This window comes from Desmodus rotundus, unplaced genomic scaffold, assembly GCF_022682495.2.
Source record: "Desmodus rotundus isolate HL8 unplaced genomic scaffold, HLdesRot8A.1 manual_scaffold_450, whole genome shotgun sequence".
NCBI lineage: Eukaryota > Metazoa > Chordata > Mammalia > Chiroptera > Phyllostomidae > Desmodus > Desmodus rotundus.
The window spans coordinates 19,335-29,971 of NW_026527534.1; the positions used below are offsets into that span (position 1 = coordinate 19,335).

The 10,637-nt window shown below is 40.9% G+C and overlaps 1 long non-coding RNA gene across 5 annotated transcripts; it reads right to left on the bottom strand.

Annotated features, from left to right (window-relative positions):
• Window positions 1-2,435: 2,435 nt before the first annotated feature.
• Window positions 2,436-10,637, bottom strand: LOC123478762 (uncharacterized). 5 transcript variants are annotated; one of them, XR_008426084.2, is made up of 4 exons: window positions 10,609-10,637; window positions 10,089-10,204; window positions 8,730-8,794; window positions 2,436-8,174 (listed from the first exon to the last, which is right to left on the bottom strand). It is a non-coding gene; the product is annotated as an uncharacterized lncRNA (long non-coding RNA). The 5 variants fall into 5 exon arrangements; XR_008426083.2 differs by lacking the exon at window positions 10,609-10,637 and adding an exon at window positions 9,186-9,296 and having other exon boundaries at window positions 2,436-7,964; window positions 10,089-10,598; XR_008426082.2 differs by lacking the exon at window positions 10,609-10,637 and adding an exon at window positions 9,186-9,296 and having other exon boundaries at window positions 10,089-10,598.

The window sequence follows — 10,637 nt, forward strand, 5'->3', positions numbered from 1 at the left end:
CATTTTCCATTAGAGGCATGAAATGCTAGATTAGAAAAAGGCCCTGCACCCCAGGAGTTATGCATCTGGCCATGGACCTGGGCCTTCATGAGCCCCTTTCACTACCTGGGCAGAGCAAACCTTTCTGGGATGTCTCTGTAGTCAGAATTAACAACCACGTGTCTCCCAGTGCTTACGTGTAAAACAAAACAGTTATCAAGTAGAAAACCAGGCAATTTTATGTGTATGAGCTACTTCCTCTGTAGCTCAGAGGAAGCAGAGCTACCCTAATAAATAACTCTACTGTAGAAGAGTTATTTATTAGGGTATGTGTTTGTAACACACAAAGAAATGGTATCATTACAAAATGGAGAGCATAAGAAAGGTATTTTTATTTTTCCCTTTTGATTGTTTTATTTAAAAAGGAATTTTAGCTGAAGATTATGTTTAAAAAAATAGCTTATAATGGTCAAAATGGTCAGAAGGGAACTAGTATTTAGTGTGTATCTATTGGATGTGAGACTCTTTCTGTGCACAATCTCCCTAATCCTTACAACCACCCCTCAAGGTAGAATCAGTCCCAATTGTAGATAGGGTAGCAGGTTCAGAGAGATTAAGTAACCTGCTCAAGACTACACAGCATGAAATCACAGAGAGGGTTTGAACCCTAGCCAGTTTACCCCAACATCCCATGAGCTATTCACTGCATTGTCAGGGTGACTCAGAATCCTGGGTTGCCAGGAACTGAGGGATCTCCTGGAACCTGGGACTCAGTTTTGGGACTAGGTTGGGTTCTGACAGCTGGTTTTCATTGCTGGGTCCTGCCTGTCTTGCCCACGCCACACCAGTCACTGAATTGGGGATTGGTAAGCTTCACTTGACTTAGGAGAACTAAATCAAACTGCTTATGACCCTAAAGGAGAGTAATTTAAAGAAGTTATTACAACATTTAGGAATACATAAACATATACTTAGATAAATATTTAGATGATGCATGCACTAAGCAAGGCATTATTTTGGTTTGATAGTAAAATCAGAATCGACTATTCGCCTGAAAAAATGCCATAATTGTTTATCAGTTTAACCCACTGATTACAATTTTCCAACCTTACCCTTGTAAGAAAGGCATAAATATTGAAGATTACAGTGATCTCTGGTAGAGGAGAATACAGCAATAAATAATTTAGTTTCTTTATGCTTCAGTTGCTTACCTGAATTACTTATGAAACAGCAACGAACACTGGTGCTATTGGGGAGTTGACAGTATTACCCATTTCTTATTTAACAAGAGAGTCATTAAAAAAGAGGGAGAAGGGACAATGGCAGTGAGAAACTCACTGTTGTATTAAATACAGATGCTGTACAGAGAGAGGCTACATGTTTGGTTTAGCTAAAGGATATGCAAAAGCCACTAAGCAAGAGAATAATTTCTGTTGTGGCCAAAATCAACACTTTTTATTTCTGTTTTCCATAGACAAGCATATGAGTCGAACACAGCTTATTTTATATTTGTACATTTGGGGAAAACATGTAGACTTAGAATCACCATACTATGACACATCCCTTATGTTCTGAATGTTTCCTCACTGCTTTGGGAATGCAGCATGAGCAAAGAATATACAAATGAGTGATCTGGTGACATTCCAGTAAAGTGCTAGTATGGGTCTGGGATGGTCCACACAGGAAGAGCCATTCCTGAATTTTCAGTTACATGAAAATCTATTGTATAACCTGTGTCTAGAACTTGGAGCTCAAATGTTATAGAAACTTACCAAATTGAATTCTCATTGCCAGGGAATTATCCTGTAGACTTACAGAGATTATCTTCCTGATCTCACTAGAGATGGGAGTGTCTTTCACTCTCCATAACTGCCATGGATTTTCCTCTCTCTCCAGAATAGGAGAGTGTTCTGAGGCAGAACTTCTAACCCCCAGACATAAGCATGTGAAATGTATGTATTTCCAGAGAGGCCTTCACCAAAAGGTCAGGCATCTTGAGAGCCCTTTTTATGAAATATTGTTTCTTTACACTCTGACAGTTACACCTGTCAGACAAGATGTTTGCAATAAACTTTGTAAACCTCCACATTTTTAGAAAAATACTTTTTCTTTCTTTAATTATTTTTAGAGAGGGGAAGAGAGGGAGAAAGAGAGGGAGAGAAACATTAATGTGTGAGAGACACATCAATCAGTTGCCTCTTGTGCGCCCCCAACCAGGCGCCTGGCCTGCAACCCAGGCAAGTACTCCGACTGGGAATTGAACCTGCAATGTTTAGGTTCACAGGCCAGCACTCAATCTACTGAGCCATACCAGTCACGGCTATAAACCTCCACATTTTGAGAAATCAATTGTAGGTGTTATGACTGCAAATAGAAGAGATTAATGAAAAGAAGTTACTGATAATGTAAATAAAGTCTTCAAGAGTGCTTGGAACATAGCATGTACTCAATAAACATTATAAATGGTAGATATCATTTTATTTGGGAGTATACATATTCATAAACATATACACATATTTATGTATATAATGGGTATGTACAATATAAACAGAGAAGTGTCCAACTTTTCTAATTGCCAAAAATAATCTTTGCCCGTGAATTAGTTCATTGCTGTTTACTGCTTATTTGTTCTCCCGTTAAGAAAGTTGGAAAGGCGAGAACTACTAGAGGTGTGAAATGGCCCATCTATTTTAGTTCATTATTAATCCAGAAGCCTCACCATAATTATTCTAAGCATAGCATTAAAGCAACTTTGGTAACTGATGAAATACCTAATCAATGAATTAAAATTACAAAACATACTGCACGATGCCACCTTTATCACAGAATAGAATGTGAGAATTAGCAGGGACTTCAGATGGCCTCTAGTACAATGCTTTCACAAGTGCGGAAACTGGGGCCCAAAGAGGTAAGGTGACTGGGTCAGAGCACACAGTAAGTATCAGAGGGGTCATTCTGAGACTGGACTTTTGCCCCCATATCCAGGCTGTGTCCAATCTCATTATCTGTGCTGCTTTTCCCCTTCTAAAAAAACAAGCCTGATTACACTGAGTCTGCATGAAACCGTGACAGTTGGAGTTGCCTCCTTGGCCTCTTGTGGCCGATGACCTTGTAAGCCTCTCAAATGCAGTGAAGAGGGATTATGATTCTAAGATGATTGAACTGAAGGAACCCAACAAGTTTCCCCTTACCCGCACCTTTTCTGCTCTGCTAGTGTAGACATCCACAAAAACCCCCCCCAAAACAGGCGTGCCCAGCAACATCACCTCATTTTAGAATAAAAAAGGGCATTATTTTACTTTTGTTTGCCAAGTGTATTTTTAAAGTCTTTGAAATAGGTCATGGGAATCTCTGTTACATCCAGACATAGCGTTTTTAGCAAGAATTGGTTATTGGTAAGTTCAAGAAATCACTTGTCTCTAATTTGGCTGTTTGGAATAGGTGGTCCAATTGGGTGAATTAGCCTAACACCCTACCTGCAGAACCTACAATGGGGTAAGGGCTGCAGAACCAAAGGCAGGATTTGGGTCTCCTTTATGTTTGCATTTCCAGCAGTAAGTACAGGCTTGGGACATAGTAGGTGCTCAGTAAAATTTGTTGGACAAATAATGAAAGCAGCAGCAAACAGAATTTCTGATTCTTCAAACCTTCCATGGGAAAAGAAGAGCACGTTGATCGAGGAGCAGGCGTTTTTGCTTTCTAAAGCTGTGTACCCTAAACGTGATGAACTGGGGGCTATTTCAGTGACCAGAAAACCAACCAACCAGCCAAACAAAAACCCAAACACCTTTTCAAACTTTCCATTCACTTCTGGTGGCCACTGCAAAGTCTATTTCCATGTCTGAAGGGGCATCTTTTGAACTTGAGTGGGTGACCCGGGAGTGCACCTCTACTTCCTACAGAAGGCTATGCTTTTCAGAGATGCCAGCGTACATCATTTGCTCACTGCAGGGCCAGCTGACCAGCTGCTTGTGGCACCTCACCTCTTTAGGGCACACCTATACCAAGGCCCATTTCCAAGTTTCCTGCCATAGTGAGGTTGTATGTTGTATGGTGTTTCCCATCAAGAAAAAAATAACACTTAAGTTTGCTTGATCACATTTTAGACAATTTCCTCCTTTATGAAGGAATCGCCTTGCCTCCCTGTCATTAGAATCCCAGCCAGCCTGACTTTGGATTAAATTTGTCCATTAAGTGGTAGGAGATGCTTTAGTGTATGCTGTTGGAAACATGGCTTCTCAGACAGCCATGTGCTGCAAAGCTACTCTGTGCCTGGGGCCCCCTGGTAGGGAGAGGCAGAGCAGCAGAGGGTGCGTGTGTCAGTGCTGCCCAGAGACCCTGCAGGGCATGAATATGTGTATTTCAAGGAAGGAGCAACAGTTGAGAATGGACAAAAGACACAGCAAAGGGCACCCTCCCAAAGCCTGCAATTGCACCAGTAATCACAGCTTTCTTGAAGAAAGCTCAGTCCCGCTCACTTTTAGAGTCTGAAATCACATCTGAAGATGTGTTTTTGGGGTGGGGGCACTAAGGAGCCTTTATGTCAGTATCAGCAATAAAACTTTATGTGACCACATTTTCTTCCCACAGACATCAGAAAAGAACAGGACCTGCCTTGTCGGGCTAAAAAGGACACTCTACTTCCTTTCTTAAAACCTTCCACAATATCCTTCCACCTTTGGTTTTGAATTACAGACAGACAGATATTTTTGTCTCTGAGCCAAGAAGACTGCGTGCCATGTGTCTTTCACATGACGGCTACATTTCACAAAAGATGTTTTTACCTGATTTTTTTTTTTCCTGTGGCATTTTAAAACCCTGCAGTGGACTTTGCCACATTTATTTTTTTTTCCGTCCCCAAGGCACCACTGTGAGTTGGTGAGAGAAAAAAATATTAACTTCACATAAGCCCAAAGAGAGATCAGCAACATGTCCAGAATCATACAGTGACTGGTGACTCAGAAGACCTGCTTGGGCAGTTTCTTAATCAGCTGGAAGGTTGGCTATTTAAACAGCAGGAGATGTTTATTCATTTTGGAATTGTCTCACATTGTGTTTCTAAATGGCCAACGTTTAGATTAAGGGGCAAATCACTTAGATTTTCCTCACTGCCCCAACTCAACCAGGTAAAAATAAAAATATATTCAAAAAAGTTTGTAGAAAATTTATCTCATGATAAATCAATAGTTGGTTATTATTAAGCTAGAAAAATCTATTTGAAAGATACCTCAGGCTTTTCAAGTTGATTTCATGCAGTAGGTCTCTGCCCTCATGACCACGCGGCCCCACCCCCTCGGCCAGCATGGCCACTGTGAGAAAAAAGCCGGAGGGTGTCAAAACCAACATTGAAGCCCACTTGACATCTTTAAAATTTTCTTGTTTGGGTGAAAGCTGACTTTCGAAATACTTTTGAAAAAGCTGACACTTTTTCAGTCTTTATCTTGATGCTTATACTGTGGACCAAGTGTTAGACAATTGAGGGTTTATTAATCAACTCATGGCAACTACTGATTCTAAATCAAAAGTCTGCTCTTTTTATGTTCAGCTGTGGTTGAAATTCATATTTCCTTTGTATCAGTAAAATAATCTTTCCCCTCCTTTACCCTTTGCAGGTTAAACAATTCTAGTTCCCTTAACTATCCGATCTGTTTCTAGCTCCCTCTCTGGACAGTTGTGTGACTCCTCTCTGAGCCTGCTGAGTTTCCTGATTGCATTCTACCTGCACCAGCCAGCCCTCACCTTCCACAACAACAAAACAATTCACATATTCCCCCGACTAACAAGAGTAGCTCACCTTCCCCAGTCAGCCTATGTCGTTTACGTCATTTGTGGGTTTCTTTGGCAACTTTATTGAACAAATTAAATTCTAGATAGTCAAAAGTTTAATAAGTTGACCAGAAAAGTCTTAGCTCCCCCCCAAAAAATGAAATAAAAACATATCTATCATGAAGACATTGGCTGCGACCATGACTAGAGAAGAAACCTCTAGAATTCTTGGCAACATGGTGAGTGAATGTTGCTTACTGAGGTACATGGGTCTCCTAGAAATGACAGGCATCACAAGAGCTGGTCCCACTGGATGTACAAAAGGGAACTTACGAGGGGGACTTTCTTTACAAGTTGAAAGTAAAAGAGGGTAGGCTGATAACAATTTCTGTAGATTTTAGATATGAAAAAGACACTGGTTCCAGTTATTTAAAAGCATAAGCTTAAGCTTTTTAAGCGTATTTAAAGTTCTTATTTTTAAAAAATGTGTTCAAACACAGCTTTTAACAGCTTGATTTCTAAAATAATATCATAAAAGCAGAAGAGTGACCAAATCTGCATGTATCTGTAGTACAAGAGGAACTGTGTCACCAGTTACTAAAGGGAAGTGCAGAAGTCCCATCCTGCCTGTTAAAGATCTTACTGGAGAGGTATTGGGACGGGGCATGAAAATGTTACCAATGAGAAGAAAAGCCTAGGCATGATAAAAGATGCAGCAAAAATGAGAGCTGAAGAAGCTGCTTCTTTTTGACTTGTGAAATCTGCTTTTGTTTGTTTCCTTTACTGATGCCATCTGAGCCCCTTACACCTCCCCTCCTATGTCTCCACCTTGGGCCTAAAGTAAAGACACCCAAGTTATGGGGTATGTTTCAGGTATTTCAATCACTAAGTCAGTTCAGTGGGGGGAAACATCAATTAAAACAGAAGTGGCTTTCTTACAATTATTACTGTGGCTTTTCATAGGCTCAGGTTCAAAATTTTCATCCTTATGCCACCACCCATATCAACCCCCTAGGTGGAAAAAAGAAGTAGAAAGGAATGGAGCATATGATTTCTTTCTTTTTCAGGTTCTCTACGTAACCTTGGGTTCTGATTGCACTGTGTGTTAACATCATGAGGTCTCAATTCTCATCATATGAGAATAGCCAGATCTTATGGTTTTAAAATTCCAGCTGCTCTTTTGGGTAGGTCCATCAATTAAATGGCCACTTTCAAAGGTTGTCTATGTACACATTCTCCAGTTAAGTTCCGATGCGGCAGTTTAAACTTCTGCTAAGCACAGAATCTTGCCCACTTGTTAGCATGAGTGTCCGTGATCCAACCATACTTAATTCTACTTGTATGTTTACCAGCTGTCTGATTAAAAACAGATATGTCTTCTACAAAGTGCATCACAGGACAAAGTGAAATCCTTGGTGTTTTGTTTCCCAAAGACTTTCCGTTAACCCAGTTCATTTTTCTTAACAGGAAGTCAAATGGACTTGGGAAATGATAAAAAGTATGCAACTAGGAGCCAAAGATGATGATAGCAGGTAGAGGTCAAATATACAAATATACCCATGAAAAGAAATAGAAATAATACATTTTGAGGCATTTTCACAAAATGTTGCCTTTTTAAAGAAGAAATTAAATTATATTTCTGTACCTGAATTCTCAGATGTAATCCACTTTGAAGAATATTTGGAATACTGAAATCCCCTCTCATTTTTAGTATCAAATCAGACTTCTAATATTTCTCTAGAATGAGTATTGTGTCCAGAAAAATACAAAGAGCTCAATAATGCAACAAAATATACCTAAAAAAGCATATATTTAAAGATAAGATTATCTTTTACTGATAAATTATTTAAAGTACTACTCAAAGTAACTTATGGAATATGAATGCAAAGTAGTTAGAGTTGTTTTATATTTGACATAACAGCTAAAAAGCTGAAAAAGAAAAGCTATAGAATAACAGAACAAAACAAATGAGAGCGGAGTCACAACTTCTATCAAGCCTAATATTCTGTAAGAAGAGAATATATATACAAGTTGCATTTTTAAAAGCCTGTTGTGGACACTTATGGCTTTTGGAAATGAGTGGTTAACCTTGGGTAAAGCCTACAGGAGATGCGGACGTTTGTTTCCAAATGCATCTGGATAACAGCAGAGCACTCAGTCGCTGATAGAATCGCCACTGACTAAGGGTTATGCAGCCCAGGGTTGGGAAAGAAGTACACCTGGCAGAACAAACAAGATTGCAGCAAATGGCAAATGTCAGGGTACAGATAACGATCCAATACACAGGAATTCAAAATAGGCTGTTTATGTGGCCTTTCTTCCCTGACTAGAATAGAAGTTCCACGTGGGCAGGGATTTTTAATTTGGTCACTGCCATACCCCCAGCTTCTGGAACAGTGCCTGGCTCACAGAAGTTGCTCCATAAATATCTGATGGGTGAAAGAACATAAACTAAGTTTCAAAAGACATTATTTGTCAAAAGAAATTAAATTCCACAACTATCAAATGAACACCTAAGCATGCTATGCCAAGTGCCTACACGTAACATGGAAATAATGCAGTCTGTTCTACCAGACTGCAATGTGACATGAGAATTAAATGGTAAAACGTCAACCCTCAGGGCCCCATTTGGGATTTCCTGAGTCAAAATCCTGGTGAGAATCCCAAAAAGTGGCCTTTTAAACAAGTATCCAGGTAAGTCTCCTACATATCAAAATTTGGATTCTACTAAGGAGGGTTTTGTAAATAAGTAAAAAGATATAATACAGAATTCTCTCTCAAGTACTCACATCAGTAAGTAAAATCTCAAGGGTAAGGGACGCTAATATTTAGGGTGATAACTGTGGGCCAGGGACTGTTGAAGATGCTTTCACACATAATAATTTAATAGTAATCCAAGGAGGTAGATTTATTATATCTATTTTTAAGGAAACAAGTTCCAGGACAGTAACGAACGTGCTTAATCTTGCATAGCAAATACCTACAGAGAGTACAAGCCAGGTTTAAGTCCTGAGGCCATGTGCTCTGGGACAGGGACATTCCATGGCACCTGTTTTTAGGAAACATACATAGAGTTAGTTTCTGATTGGCTGAGTCTGTCAAGATGAATTTGTGGAAATCGAGATTTTAATTATGAGTGTTTAGGCCTAAATCTAGAGTATCTAAATCATCTATCACTTTAATAATCACAATTTAAAAAAAGCAGAGCGCTAGGTAATGTGGTTTGTTTGGGGCAGAACTAGAAAACTCAGGTGCACAGGGTGGGGAGGAGAGGGCAACAGAGGAGGTGCAGACTGTCACATCTAACACTGCTGCTCTGCTCCGGCAGGCCCGGCGGTCGGGTCTTGGCATGTTTCAAAGGAAGTCAAAAGTCCACCTTACTGTATGAAACACCCTGATTTTTAAATATAGATAACTAATTCAAAAGTTTAAAAACACACCTTGAATGCCAAACAGGTCTGGAAAACAAGGACAGGCCGATGGGCTGCCAACTGCAGCCTGCAGCCTCTGGTCTGGACCATGCAAACCCCAGGAGTACAGCTTCAGAGTAACTGTGATATTGTTTAGTGAAAATGGTGCAGACCAGAGGTGTGGGTCTGCATCCTGCGTACACGAAGACAGACACTGACTGTCACTACTGCTGATTTAATTGGATAAAATACATCACATCGTCTTTTGATTTTATACAGATTTATCCGATGTGGCCTGAAGGCCAAATTTGTGTAAACTGAACTGGGCCTATTAGCATTGCAGGGTTGCCTCATTCGGGTTTTGATCTTCAGTTGGCAAAGACCAATGAAAAATTTATGATTCTCCGGCCTTTGAGCTCCTTTTAAAGGTAAATGGTGTAAACTCTGGGGGAAGAACTTCAGTTTTAGGAAGCACCCCATATTGCTTTATAATGAACGCATTTGGAAATTTCCTAACTGGGACTTCTCGCTATTAAAGAGTTCAAGCTGCTGTGTTTCCAAGCAGAACTTCTCTCTCACACACAAAAAGACCTGATATACTACATGATATGATAAACGTGCTAGTACTGGCCTGTGAAGTTATTTTTTAGCATTACACGGTCTAAATAATTTTCCATTCTTTCAATATTGTCACTGCTTTAGGGGACATTTTCATGTCTATCTGTCACGGCAGGGTTAAAAAGACCCCTCTCCCCCTATATTTTTGCAACGTGTATGCATTTACTTCAGGTTATCAAGAGGGGCAATGTTAACTGACCAAAGCAGACGTCATCATTAAGTCAAGTTCCTGCAATGCACTGTCCCAAGTCTGATATTGCTGAACACAGTACGGACGCATCAGCACCGGTGTGAACGGACTGAAAAGGCACTTACAAGGCTGGGCTGCCAGGATTCCTTGTTTCAAGCCCCGACCAAAAGCCTCCAGGAAGTGAAGCCGGAAGGTTCTAATCTCATTTTCACGGCTCTGCGTTTTTTATTGTAGTTTTCCACTGTAAGACGAAAGAGCATCAAAGGAGTCGGGTGGAGTTTTTAGAAGAAAAGCCTCGCCTCTCCTGGAAGTGTGGCGGAGCCGGTACCCGGAACTGCGCGGGCCGAGCTGCCGCCCCCCCTGCCCGCAGAGCCCAGGGCGGGGGCGACGGGCGGACACTCTTTTTGGTTGGTGGTTTTAGGAAATCTCCTGGCGGTAGCTCCTGGGCTTTAAACTAGTCTACCTGCTCCTGGGCTTCAAAGAAACTAAAGAACTTAAAGAAGTTGCTTATCACGGCCACTCCTTCCCAAGAGTCTCCTCTGCCCAGGAGCAGGGTTCGGAATCGCCACCAGGTCCTCCAGCGGCCCGGGGGGCGCTGCGCCCTCCCTCTCCTTTTACTACGTACTCCCCCCACTTTCTCCTTACCCTCCGGCGGCCTCCCTCCTTCCCCCACT